The sequence below is a fragment of the Wolffia australiana genome, chromosome 15, assembly GCF_029677425.1.
Source record: "Wolffia australiana isolate 7733 chromosome 15, ASM2967742v1".
Taxonomy (NCBI): Eukaryota; Viridiplantae; Streptophyta; class Magnoliopsida; order Alismatales; family Araceae; genus Wolffia; species Wolffia australiana.
Window position 1 is genome coordinate 7615929 of NC_135849.1, and position 13895 is coordinate 7629823.

General features: G+C 38.5%; 1 pseudogene; it reads right to left on the reverse strand.

The window, feature by feature from the left end:
* Window positions 1–1516: 1516 nt before the first annotated feature.
* On the reverse strand, window positions 1517–2392 carry LOC144713178 (putative 4-hydroxy-4-methyl-2-oxoglutarate aldolase 3 pseudogene; annotated as a pseudogene).
* Window positions 2393–13895: the final 11503 nt, after the last annotated feature.

A 13895-nucleotide genomic window follows, 5' to 3' on the forward strand; every position in this document is an offset into this window, starting at 1 on the left:
ATACTTAATTCACTAATACAAATATTGGGTATTTAAATCATGTTTAAGATCAAGATAGTATGGGTATTAATTGCAGAATTTTCAATATTTACCTAAAAATTTCTAGATTTCTCCAACATTTAAAATTTATAATTACCCATTGTAGATCCTGAAAAATTACTAATTTAAATATTTAAAATTTGCAATTAATTCACTAATATAATTGTTGGCTATATTGTGTGTATGTATTTATTTAAATCATGTTTAAGATCAACATAGTGTGGGCATTAATTTCAGAATTTTCAACATTTCCCTAAACAGTTCAAGATTTTTACAACGTAGTAAATATTTAATTATAGAATGTTCAACATAGTGTGGGCATTAATTGTAGAATTTTCAACATTTCCCAAAATGTTTCTTCATTTTATCAGGGATTTATTGGTGGATAAGGAGACATCTTCCACATACATGATATAACTTTAATAATAATAAGCTTCTAGTTTAATTCCTAATTTTGAGAAAAATATTTTAAATATTCCTTAGTCCCCTTTAAAAAATTAGGTTACACGTTGAACTATTATGAATCCAAATAAATTATTTATAGGAGCTTAATGAATAAATTTTGATTTTGGTATAGCTTTCCTAGTCAAATTTGGAGAATATAAAGTCGGAGGGGCATTTCTCTAATAATGTCACAGGCATCATTTGTTTGTGCGCGCAACATAATAAAGGGGTTTATATGAAAAATGGTTGGACAATATTTAAACCTTAAAAATCTTCCATATATGGGATTGCAACAGTTTTGAAAAATATATTAGGATATCGTTTTCGATATCCGGAGACTGATAACCGATATCCGGTATCCGAGATCTGTCTCGTCCTTAGACAACCGATATTCGTCACCGATATCAGCCCACACCTCAAAGACGGATATCAACGGGATATTCGTCACCAAACAAACAATGGGTTCGTTAGTGTTGGAAGGAAGATAACATTTTTTAACATCCCCAGAAGAGGAGGCCTTCACTTCTGTCTCTCTCTCTCTCTATATATATATATCTCTGTCTCTTTCTCAGCAGTAATATGTCAATCAGTCAATCGATTTCCATTATTGGGGAATATGAGAAAAAGAGGGAGAAAGAAGAGAAGAGAAGAGAAACACTATTCGATAGCGTTGGAAGGAAGATAACTTTTTTACCATCCCCTGAAGAGGAGGCCTTCACTTCTCTCTCTCTCTCTCTCTCTCTCTCTCTCTCTCTCTCTCTCTCTCTCTCTCTCTCTCTCTCTCTCTCTCTCTCTCTCTCTATATATATATATATATATATATATATATATACATTATATATAATATATATCTCCATATAGATATAATATATATATCTATATATTTAATATATATTATATCTATATGGAGATATAATATATCTATATATAATATATATTATATATAGACATAATATATATATATATATATATATATATATATATATATATATATATATATATATATATATATGTCTCTTTCTCAGCCATAATATGTCAATCAGTCAATCAATCTCCATTATTGGGGAATATGAGACAAGAGGAAGAAAGAAGAGAAGAGAAGAGAAGAGAAAAGCTCAGGCGGAGAGCTCAACGGGCGCGACGACGACGCCGTCGCGGTCGGCGCAGAGCCACTCGCCGTCGCGTACGACGGCGCCGCCGACGCTGACGGCGACGTGGCGCTCGCCGCCGCCCTTCTTCCCGGACTTGACGGGGCAGGAACCGAGCGCGCGGACGCCCACGTGGCAGGCGTTGATCTCGTCCACGTCGCGCACACACCCAACAACGACGATCCCTTCCCAGCCCTTGGCGGCGGCGAGCGCGGCCAAGTTGCCGCCGAGCAGAGCGCAGCGCGCGCTGCCGCCGCCGTCGACGAGGAGGACGCGGCCGGCGCCGGCGGAGGCGTCGAGCAGCGCGCGCAGGAGGACGTTGTCGTCGAAGAGCTTGACGGTCTCCACCACGCCGGCGAAGCGCGAGCGCGCGCCGTAGGCTTGGAAGATGGGCGGCAGAACGCGCAGTTCGCCGCTGCTCAGCTTCTCCGCGTGCGCGTCGCAGATGTCCGCCGTCGCCGGCGGCCCCGCCATCCCCTCCTCCGCCTACCTCTCTGTCTGGCTTGGAGATTGGATGGCTGGGTAGATAGTTGGATAGAGCGACAGAAAGATTGCTGGATAGATGGCAGCGAGAGAGAAACAGAGAAATAAAGAGAAATAGCGAGCGAGCGAGAGCGAGAGAGAGAGAGAGAGAGAAATAGAGAAATAGAGGGAGAGAGAGAGAAATAGAGAGAGAGAGAGAGAGAGAAATAAAGAAATAGAGAGAGACAGAGAGAGAGAGATAGAGAAATAGCGAGAGAGAGAGAAATAGATAAATAGAGAGAGACAGAGAGAGAGAGAGAGAGAAATAGAGCGAGAGACAGAGAGAGAGAGAAATATAGAAATAGAGAGAGAAATAGAGAGAGAGAGAGAGAGTGAGAGAGAGAGAGAGAGAGAGGAAGAGGGAGAGGGAGAGAGAGGAAATTTATGGGGTGGGAAGGATAAGGTGAGGAATGGGCTGGGGGGAAAGAAACAAGATTTTTAGTTAATTGCCTCGGAAATCGGAATTGGCGTTTACTGATTTATTTTTTGCCGGTCTGATATTTGACAGATGGGATATCGGGTATCAGGATGGATATCAACAACCCATCAGATATCGGATATCAGGCTGGCTATCATAGGCCTCCAGACATGGCAAATGCCAGTACCGGATATCTAATCTGATGTCAGATATATTTATATTCATATGTCAAATATAAAAAAAACTCATATCTAACAAGGATATCTGATATCATCATCCAACCCTTGAGAAGAAGACAGATGCTGATGTCAGGAGTAGGATAGGGTGAGGAATGGGCTAAGGGGAAAGAAACAAGATTTTTAGTTGTACTAGACGTTGTCTAGGAATTGTTTACTGATTATGTGACCTATTTGTGCGTTTGGCTTAGGAACATAACTGACATCCAAATTTCCTTTCGTGTTAAAAAGGATGGCCATGCATAGAATGAAAAAAAGGTGAGAAATCAAAAGTGACAAGAACAAAGCTAGTAAACATAAAAAGGTAAAGAAAGCTACAACATGGTAATTTATTTTGTATTTTGGTATGAAAACAATATCACATTTGGATTTAATAATCTGAGTTGTATTTTGGGATGACAAGAAGAGGAATATTGAAAATGTTGGGAGCTAAGAATACATTGAGAGTCTCCTAGAGGATTGCGTACAATGAGTGCCGTTGAATGACTTTAAATTTCACATTTTTGATCCTGGGAAAATTTTTCTGCAAAGTAAATCTAAATATTAAACTTGTGAAGGAGTTGGAGGAACATGAAAGAAGGTCATCTAAGAATACTGTTGATTTGAGCTCATTGTGAATTGAGATTTTGTGGATTTAATTTGAGAAGCTGAAATAGGGTGACTTTTATATGACAGACCTGAAATGAAATGACTTATTAAAAGTGGTCATTATTATCGAATGAATTAAAACCACTTTATTTTAGGATAAATAGACATTGTTGATTTGCCATAAGTAGAGGGTTCAATTGTGTTTTTTCTTTAATTTGATGTTGATTAAAATGTAGCAGTTCTAAATAGAATTGGAACATCTAGATTCATGATATATTGAATTGAGATCAAGTTGATAATTATATGAAGTTGGAATATTAAGTGTTGAGATAAAAATATCATATTTGAGAACGAATTGGCATTGTTGGTATTCAATTATATTGAGACCAGATTAAGGGATTGAGAGTATATTGACACTGACATATATAGATGGAATGATTTCATATTATATTATGGAATTCAAGTTTTTTTACAAAAAACATTTATCTCAATTAGATAATCTTCCTCAAAGGCTAAGGAGGTTAATCTACTTCAACTATGGAAGCTTTGGTCAGGGACAAGAAAAATATTTGCTCAGAGGTGTGTTTGTAATTTCTATTGAATCAGTTTTAATTTTCCTTATTTACATTATAATGGATTTGTATTCTACACTATTGGTAAGTTATTTGTAGGAAGAAAATGTAGTATATGAGAATACCCAAGACAGGAGAAGGGGCTCCATTAAATATGTTAAAATATAAAAGTCTTCCTTTTATTCTAATAAAATTTCATAGATAGTTATTTTTTTATTTATTTGTTTAAGGTGTAATAATAGTATACTAAGTATACTTTAAATACCTCATCCAGCTATTATATTTAGTATATTTCCAAGTTATGTCAATCCTGGCCCACCTTTTTGAAATGTTCATTTACATTTTTTATTGTATGCGCGCTATCACATTTTACCTAATTATTAGGGATTCATAAGACCTCAATTTTAATGTATGTCCAGAGGTCTATATTCACGAATATGAAAATTATTTGTTTACATATCTAATGAGTGAATCGTTCATTAGTATCAACTTAAAAAAATGCCACTTGGGGCGGGGTAAGAACCCCAAGTGAAAATTATTTATTATTTCACTCCAAATAGAAATATCCATATCTCAAAAGGTGTGAACCATAGTAAAAAAAACTCAAAACATATTTGCTAATAATTTAGACATTTTAAATCATAAAGGGACCCATTAGTTGAACCAAATGCAGACCATTTAGGTTAACAAAAGTATTCTAATTTCACTTTCTTTATCAAGTATGTACTGGAAAGGTAAAAGATGGATAAGAAAAATCAAGTTAATGGAAGGCTGTCGCTTCGGGATCATTCACACACTTATTGTATATGCAATGAGGTAAAATTTGGGAGAAGTTCCTGATGAACTCAAAATTTTGTTGTTTAATTATTCATTGATAATTGAGTTGATTTAAATAAGACCTTGAACACTAAAAATACTATTGAAAAGTGATGAGTGAAAATAGTGAAAGAAATTATGGTTAGATCAGAAGATAGTAAATAATAATAAATATTATCAATATATGGGAAAAGATGGAGAATATAGAGAGAGTAGAGACACGAGGGATAAAATACAGAAATTTGAAGGGATGAGAAGGATGATAAATACTGATGATAAGTAGAGCCCCTCCTGTTCTTTTTTCACTTCTAACTTCTATCAATGACTTACACTTGATGGATCTCAAATACACTTTCTTAAACTCATCCTACCAATGTAACAGAAAAATCATAGACATAATGAATAGGTATTCTATAGGCAGATAAATATTCCCTAATAATTTCAAGCCAAAACTCCTTATGGCATCACATTTTTAAAGTTGGAACCTTCTGAGACATTTTGATTTATCTCTCCTCATTGATCCACGTGTCAGATTGCCAATGAATTTTCTAAAATGTGTCCTTGTTTTGTAATATGTGGTTGCCCCCATTACACTACATATACAGATATTTTTGGGGACTTGGAGATGCATGTATAGAAATCTGAATCACCAAATTTTGTGACGCTGACATTTGTCCTGACCTTCTTGTTGCATATGGAAATTTTAGTCATTGAATTTTGTGAGGCTCAACGTTTCCTCATTTTCCATAGCAGTTATTAAAAATTGAATCAAGTATTTTATTATGATGCCATGTGTCCCTGCACATTAATAAAATAAATTACCAGAAAAGACTGACTTATCGGGGCACAGAGAATAGTGATCCCATGAGGGTAACTTTCACTATGATTGGGGGACCAATGATTGGCTGCAACTGATGATTGACTGTGATTAATCATATTCCAAAGTTTGGCAAATTAAAAAAAACCAAAAAAATACTAAAACCCCTTTATTAATCTAATAAAACTCCATAAAAACCATAATATTATTCAAATAATAACTTTGATCATTTTTATCATGATGACCCACATGTATGATCATGCAAATGTCAATAAGCATGCAAGATAAATGATAAAAAGTAATTTATGTGTTGTAGTAATTCTATTTTAAATTTCAAATGAAAATAATATAATTATGGATTGTCCAACCGATATCCGTCCGATATCCTGTATTGGACATTCGATATCCGATATCCAGAAAAAAAACAAGATGGTGTCGGATATTGGATATCAAACAATATCCGACTGATAGGTGAAAACAGGTATCGGAGATGGATATCGAATGGGTAAGGATGAGACGGATATCGGAATCCGATATCTGGATATCAGAACCGGAACCGGTATACGGATATTGATATCCAGTATCTAGTGAAAAAATAATATTGATCACAAGTTTAAATGATTTATGTTAACAACGCGACAAGTTTTAATTTACATTCTACCTCGTTTATTATATACCTCTCAAACTTTTTGTTTTCTTCCATATGGAATAACAGGATTCAGAGTTTAACATTAAACTCTGAATCCATTGTCCCATACGGAAGAAAACAGAAATTTTGAGCTGTATATATTGAACGAGGTAGGATATATTAAATGATTTAATAATATTTTAATAAATAATTACTATATTACCTACTCGTTTAATAAATAATAAAGATATATTTAATATATCACTATCTCGTTCAATAAATACACCTCAAAATTTCTTTTTCTTCCATATGAGACAATAGGCTGCGAAGTTTAATGTGAAACTCCAAATCCTGTTATCCCATATGGAAGAAAACAAAAAGTTTGAGATGTATATATTAAACGGGCTACTTATGTAATTTAGAAAGCTCTCTGCTAAACTGCTGGCCCACATAAATCCTCTCCAAACTGTTGCATTGTGATAGTTAAATTATATTTTTACACAGCCCTTGTAATTTGGATATCAAAATCCGATATCCAACTCTGATATCCGATATCGTCATCCTCCTCGAGAGACGGAGGCAGATGACGACATCGAGACGGATACTGATATCGGATATTAGTACTGTAGCAACAGATATCCGATATCGTTATCAGCTCTCCGGATATCGAAAAAATGGATACTGAAAATTTGATTTTCGGTATGCAGTACAGCATCTGTCCCGATACCGTAATCCGATACCAGTAAAGGGAAGGGCTATCCCTAAATATAATATTGAAGTAAATACTATCGACACAGATTTAGGTCAATACGATGCAATGAATCAATCATGTTATGCATAACAAGTCATTATTTGAAATAATCATTGAATGAAAATTATATATTGCTAAACAAAATAAAGTATATTTAAACTAGTTATTAGTATTTTTTCATCAAATTGGGAGGTTTAAAGGATTTTATTTCATGATGTTTTTTTCCGATTTCAAAATGTTTTAGAATTATATTTGTGGGGGGAAAATGGAAAATAAAAGAAAATAGATAAGAAACTGGCCTGGTATGCATGAAGAAGGGCTCATCAAAGACAAGCCCATGCTGAGGATGAACTAAGGCACTTGCTCCATCACAACGATTTCATTAAATGTATGATTTCGTTAATGATGCGTTTTTATTATTATTATAAGTTAGTCATGATTTTATAGTATATGTTTATTGTTTTCCAACACTCGGCATACTACATTCGCTTCTCCTATGATTTTGAAAAAGGGAAAATATTGTAGTGATTAAAACCTAAGATGTTTAGCTAAAAGTTATTGTAATTTTATTGATGTGTGAAGTTCAAAGTTTCTTTAAATTTTAGATGAGTTCAGCTCTTGAGGTGAGATGGAAAAATCTGTCCTAAATCCTCTCTTCCAAGTGGAAAAAACTAATGCTTATAGAAGACAAATTAGAAAGTTGTGACAAAGCTATAATGAATCATGCGATGAAGCACAGTACATACATATTTTTTATGTTTAAATGACCATAACAATAAAATGACTAATGCAGCTGATGGACCATTGTTGATAAGAAAGTATGATATTTAATCTTTAATCTCATGGAGAATGTGGATGAGAATCACTCTCCTCATGACCTTGTCCTGAAAGAGCCAACTCATGCAGCTAACCGGATGAGAACTTCTAGATGCCAAGGCTTTGAAATCAACAATGTTGATGGATAAGATTGATAGGTAACAGCATTAATCTTAGGTAGAGAGTGTCTCTCAATTGGAATGTACATACAGGTCAACCTCTTGCATTTATGCTAAGCTCTTTAGCATGCAGAAATAAATTGCCTTCTCTAGAGAGAGATTGCCATAAAGGGTAGTCAATATAGATATCAAGTGAGGGTTACAGAGGAGGAACAAATACTCTAAAAATTATAATAATAATATAAATATAACCTATCTTGGAGAGTTTAGAGGCAACCAAGAAAAATTGTAAAATTTGTATCCAGTATTTTCTTATCTTCCAAAAAAATAGCCTTCCTAAAAATGTGTTTTAAGGTTAGATTAACCTTCTCAAGGGGTATAATCAGAATTTTTGGGGACACTATATCTTTTGCACAAATTTTCTGATCAAATATAAGTGATCAATGGGAAAACTCATTCACTTGGTATCATTCTGCTGTGTGATTTTGGCCCGCATTTGTCACTTCACCACTATAGCAACCACAACGAAGACATGGAGTGATTTGTCAATATATAACCATATTTCATAATACAACCAACAAGACGACTAGAATTCCCAAATTAAGATTGGGTATTGTTAGATTTTGAAAGCTTGACGGGGAGCTATTTCTATTCCCAGCTCTTTTATTTCTTTTTTCCATATGTAACCCCCTTGTAGGATTATTTTGACATATACCCCTGTAACATTTCTTATTTTTTACTGTTGTAAATGGGTTCAATTTTAAAGATCCGAACCCAATATGTATCTCTATAAAAGGGGTCTCTCCCCTATCAAATAATGCAACGGGAATTTTCTCTTTACTTCCTCTTCCTCCAAGTCTTTCTCGTTCTTCCTCTTGCTCTTTGATGCCCTAACCAAGCACGCCTGGAAAAGCTTTGGGAGAGAGATCCAAGGGACACAGGAAAAACTACATGGTATCAGAGCGACATACATGTGCTACCTCTCTTATCCCTCTGTGCTGAGTGTATATTGCCCGTACGATCCTTGTGAGACTGGTGGCGCCCATCTTGCAAACTGCCAGTTTTCTCGATTGTCTAAGGGAGAGCTCCTTTTAGAGCCATAACCCTCCTTTAATTTGTGGGGAGAGCTACTGGATAGAGCTGTATTCCTTATTTTGTGGGAAGAACTCCTGGATAGAGTCATTACCCAGTTTAGCACTTCACCTATTGTTGGAATATTCATTAGAAATATCACTCTTTTGTGTGTCGGTAGTTACCGACCAGCATTTTGCTCATCAAATGGCCTTCGACCTACCCATCCTTTCTCCTGTTCCAGTCCTCTCTTCATCTGAATATACAAAAAATGTTTCCGAACTTCCAAAAATTCCAGAGCTTTACAAGTTAAAAGGCCCAAACCTTCTAGAATGGGCTGACTATGTCAAGATGATATTACTTGGATGGCGCAAGCTTAAACATCTTTCTGATGATCCTCAAAACCCTTCTAATCCTCTACACGAAGGCTGGTTAGAAGCTGATGCATTGATTAAGGGATGGATGTTGGATACAAAAGACACCACTATAGGCCGTCACCTCCTAAGGCTTCCTTCAGTCAAGGATTTATGGTACAGAGTAGATCAAATGCATTCTAAAAGAGATGATAAATCCCACATTGCATACCTAGTGATGAAGTCTATCAGTCTTACTCAAGGTGATATGAGTGTAGTCGAATATGCCTCTACCTTGGAGTCGATATGGAATGAGTTAGACTATTATCGCCCTGTCAAAAACCCAGAATCCGAAGAGCGGTCTCATGTGCTAGAATACCGAGTTCACAAATTCATTGCTGCCCTCAACGCCCAATTTGATACTTGAAGACTATGTTACTGAATAGAGAGATTACACCTACCTTTACTAGAGGAGAGTCGACTGAAATCGTTAGGAGGACATGACCTCAGCACGACGACCACTGCTTTTGGATCCCGGTCCATCAGTCAGAATTCTGCCAATCTGGCTCAGACTGTCTACTGGAGGGGGAACATCCCAAGCTCATCAGAATGCTACGGGAACTGTCAACTAAATAGATGATCCCAAGGCAAAACTTTGGTGTTCATATTGCCAAAAACCCAGACATGTTCACGAGACATGTTGGAAACTACATGGGAAACCTCAATTCAACCCAAGGAATGCCTTCATCAACCCAATTGGAGATAATCCAGCTTGGCACTTTGCTCACAACCAAGGCCTGCTTCCTGGGCCGGTCTCTGATGAAACTGCTTCGGTACAAGGTAAGTCAGCTGCTCCTTCCGTAGCGAGACCAGCCTCAACTACATCAACAGAAGACGTGGAAAAATTGCGCAGGGAACTGGAACAACTTTGACAACTTTTAACTGCCACGTCCATTGCAACTCCATCTGGTAAACTCTCTGCTTGCCTTCATATTTCATCTATTAAAGTACCAGTAGAGAATGTAAATAAGTGCTCATTGCAAGTCAAACAAACCAAATATTGTACTAAACCTGCGGCTTTTACAAGTTTCGATTTTATATCTCCTGCTAGTAATATCGGTCAGTGGATTTTGGATTCTGGTGCGACCAACCATATGACAACCCATAGACAGTTATTCATTGATTATAAACCATTTACTTCGGATAAGAGTGCCCTTAAAGCTAATGGAAATTGAGCTCCTATTACTGGTCTAGGTACCATACTTGTTCCCAGAATCAGGAAATTAGAAAATGTACTTCATGTACCGTGTTTAGCGAACGGCACGTCCGGGACGTGATGCCCCAGACATGACGGAACAGATGACGGAACGTGACGGACGGTGACGTGATGAAATTGTCGTCCCGTCACGCATCCCAGCATATGCAAAAATTCCATCACATTACGTCACACGTCCCTCTGTTGGGCGTCCAGTCACGTCCACGTCACCATGACGGCATCACCATCACTGGTGACATGAGAGAACCCTCCCTCTATTGCTCCTCTCTCTCCTCTCATTCCTCTCTCCCAGTGATGTGCGATTATGTGGGATTTCGGCGACTCTCTCTCCTTCCTCTCTTGCACACTTCTCTCTGTGTCTCTCTCGTTCCTCTCTCTTCAGTCTCTCCCTCTTTCTCTCTTGTCCTTTGTTCTTCTCTCTCTCTCTAGTTCTTCTATCTCCGTCTTTCTTTCTCTCTGCATCTTTCTCTCTCGTTCCTCACTCTTCTCTCTCCCTCTTTCTCTCTCGTTCCTTGTTCTTCTCTCTCTCTCTCTCCCTCTTTCTCTCTCGTTCCTCGTTCTTCTCTCTCTCTCCCTCTTTCTCTCTCGTTCCTCGTTCTTCTCTCTCTCTCCCTCTTTCTCTATCGTTCCTCGTTCTTCTCTCTCTCTCCCTCTTTCTCTCTCGTTCCTCGTTCTTCTCTCTCTCTCCCTCTTTCTCTCTTGTTCCTCGTTCTTCTCTCCTCTCCCTCTTTCTCTCTCATTCCTCGTTCTTCTCTCTCTCTCCTCGCTCTTGTCTCTCTCGTTCCTCTCTCCCTCTCTCTCTCTCTGTGTCTCGTTCCTCTCTCCCTCTTTCTTGTTTCTCTCTCTCTCTCTTGTTTCTCTCTCTGGCATTCTTCTGTAGCTTTCTTGTTCCTCTCTATGGTGCTCTTCTGTAGCTCTCTCGTACCTCTCTGGCGCTCTTGTGTAGCTCTCGTTCCTCTCTCTCCCTCTTTCTCTCTGATGCTCTTCTCTCGCTCTCTCGTTCCTCTCTCTCCCTCTTTCTCTCTCGTGCTATCTTCTCTGTCTCTCGTTCGTCTCACTATTGCTCCTCTTTCTCTCCGGCGCTCTTCTCTTGCTCTCTCGTTCCTCTCTCTCCCTCTTTCTCTCTCGTGCTATCCTCTCTATCTCTTGTTCCTCTCTCTATTGCTCCTCTTTCTCTCCGGCACTCTTCACTCGCTCTATCGGTCCTCTTGTTGAAGATCCTCCATGACTCAGCAGAACTCAGCAGAGGACAAGACGGAATATAGAGAATATAGAACAGGAAGCAGTAGAGATAGGAGGAGCAAGAGGAAAGGGGAAGAAGCTTAAGCTTATAGGAAGCTAGCTGGTCGGTCTTTTTCCCTCGCTCTCTCTCTCTGTTTGTCTCCCTCTCATGATCCTCTCGCTAGTGGCTATGTGTGCCCTTTCGTCTTTCTCTTTTCTATCTTTGTCTATCCTTCCTCTCTCTGTCTATCTATCTCTCTCTCTCGATATTTTGTTCTATCTCTCTCTCCACAAACTCACTCACTCACTCACTCTCTCTCTCTCTCTCTCTCTCTCTCCGTTTGTTGATCTCTCTATATCTCTTTCTATCTTTCTCTTTTAAATTTATTTAGAAATTTAACGTTACGGCCATCATCCGTGACGGCCGTTCCGTCACGTCACGCATCCAGGGCATCTCGCTACTGTCATGTCACCGTCACGTAAACCTCGTCACGCGTCATCATCACCGTCACTACCTCTGAATTCCGTCACCGTCACCGTCACGTCATCCCTCACGTTTCCGTCACAGTGATGTGTGACGTGGCGGATGACTATTGCCGTTCCCTAACCGTGTTTATCTGCTAACCTCATCTCCCTTAGTCGCCTACGAAAGTCCCTTACACATGATTTACTCATCAGAAAGCATGGGTGTTTTCTGGTGAATAAGACGAGAGGGTGGCAGATTGGACTCCTCGCTGAAGAACGACATGGCTTATACTATATCGTGGAGCAGCCACCGGAGAAAGCTATTCCAGTGATTCCGACAGCTCTCCACAGCAACACCACACAGACACACAAGACCATTTTACTTCATCGCTGTCTGGGAGTGTCCATGTTGCGACTTCTATTTCCCCATTTATCTCATGTTCTAAATAGACCTCATTTGGTTTGTGATGCATGTCAAAGGGCTAAGCATACACATGCTAGTTACCCATCTAGTTTTCATCTTTCTCCCTTACCTTTTATGTTAATTCATAGTGACATTTGGCCCATCTCCAACCTCTACTTGTGGTGGGAAGCGTTGGTTCATCACTTTTATCAATGATTGTACAAGGATGACCTGGGTATATCTAATGGCCCATAAGACAGAATCAACCCAAATTATCATTAATTTCTTCCAAATGGTTAAGGTTCAGTTCAACAAAGGGATATTGTGCTTGAGATCAGACAATGCAAAGGATTATACAAATAACAATCTTAAATCATTTGTTGCAACTCAAAGAGTAATCCAAGAGATGACATGTGTCAACACACCCCAGCAGAACGGGGTGGCAGAGAGGAAAAATCGTCATCTTTTAGATGTTGCTAGGGCTCTGATGCTTCAAAGTAATTTACCATAATTCTTATGGGGAGAAGCCTTATTGACAGGTACTCAATTAATCAGTGGCCTACTAAGATCCTGAATGTGGGAAGTCCCATTCAAGAACTTGGGAAACATGTTCCCACAATCCGAATACAATCTGAGTTACCTCTCAGGGTATTTGGATGTGTGGCATATGTACACTTATTCCCCGCCACGAAATTATCTCCACGTGCACTGAGGTGTGTAGTTCTAGGTTACTCACTCACCCAGGAAGGATATATGAGCTATGACCCCCTCGGGAATAAATATTATGTTACAAAAGATGTCACATTCTATGAACAACAATACTATTTATGGATTAACTGGACATAACTATGGAGGTCCCATCGAGATTGGAGCAATTGAGGGTAACTCATCACTTGAGGGGGAGCGTAGCTTGGATCGAATTCCTTCTACACTACAGAGTGCCCCTTGTGATACAGGGACAATCCAAAAAACCCTTGAACTCATCCAACCTACAGTCAAGATCTAGGGCAAGGTATGGACAAATGTATTTGAGGAAAAGGCCACAACTTAGCACAATGAATGTGCCTCCGGCTGATCCTCCTTTAACAGTGACTCCTAACAAATCTTATGCCCTTCTCAACCAACTTGTGGGTGACAGAGGAAAATCACCCTATCCCCTTCACAAATATGTTTCTCTACAGAACTTGTCGAC